This window comes from Pantherophis guttatus, chromosome 1, assembly GCF_059756535.1.
Source record: "Pantherophis guttatus breed Tessera chromosome 1, ASM5975653v1, whole genome shotgun sequence".
Lineage (NCBI taxonomy): Eukaryota > Metazoa > Chordata > Lepidosauria > Squamata > Colubridae > Pantherophis > Pantherophis guttatus.
Genome location: NC_142063.1, coordinates 4,220,032 through 4,221,202, shown reverse-complemented (window position 1 = coordinate 4,221,202; position 1,171 = coordinate 4,220,032).

Below are 1,171 nucleotides of genomic sequence, written 5' to 3'. Positions count from 1 at the left end.
GAAACATATTTATCCTTGAGGCATGTTTAGTATCTGATGATATTTATAAAACATGACAGAGAAGAAGAAACAGATCCATTTAATAATGCCTTACTCAAGTGCTATAACTGGTCATAATAGGAGTGAATTGGTTGAGTTGGGTAGATGTGGAAATTGAATGAATGAATGAATAAATAAATAAATAAATAAATAAATAAATAAATAAATAAATATTCCCGTTTTCAGCAATAATCATGCAGTGTTTTTCATTTCTTGCCTTCTAGTCGTCCTCAGTGAGACCCAGTGCTCTATGTAGAAATAAAGTTTGGTGTTCAAAGTGGATATTTTCTCATTTTACTCCTTTTCATTAAATATTTTACTATTTTCGTGTTTTAAAGGGTTTGGTTCCATCTCATTGTTTTTGAACACATGTGCTTGTTTTCACAGTCTCCTGAGGCTTTGTAGAATTCCATGCTTCTATTTATTTTACTTTTTTATGGTAGAATTTAAATTCTCAACTATTCATCCCCATTGCTGTTTATATTCACGCTAGAACCTTTATTTAGGTCAATAAGACAAGAGGTGAGTATGAGAGGATTGAAGATCAGAGAACAAGAATACAAGGTCCAGGCATTTGCAGACGACCTGGTCTTTGTTCTGGAAGAGCCACTAACCTCTGGAGGGTGACTTGTTGACATAATACAATTGGTGGGGTGGCTGGATTACAAATAAATAGGAGAAAAACAAATATTATAGTTAAAAACATGACGGAAATACAAAAATTAGAATTACAAAACACTTTGGGCCTCCAGGTAGTTCGTAATGTCAAATATTTAGGGATTTGGCTGTCTGATAGATGCTCCTCAATAAAGGCGGATAACTATCTAAAATTAACTGAGCAACTAGAAAAAGATTTGGAGAAATGGGGCAAGATACAATTGTCATTAATGGGACAGATAGCCTTAATTAAGACCCACGTAGTGCCCAGAATGGTATTTCTCTTTCAAACGGCCCCAGTTAGACTAGATGAAAACAAGTATATATACTTCCGAAAGAGTTCCGGTTGGTGACCCGCAGCGATATGGCGTTGAGTGAGTGACTGCTGCTCCTCAATACCATCAGTCACCGTGTTTTGGGGACCCCCTGAGGGGCGTGGAGCCCGGAGAGCCCCACGGACGAGAGAGCGAGCCGG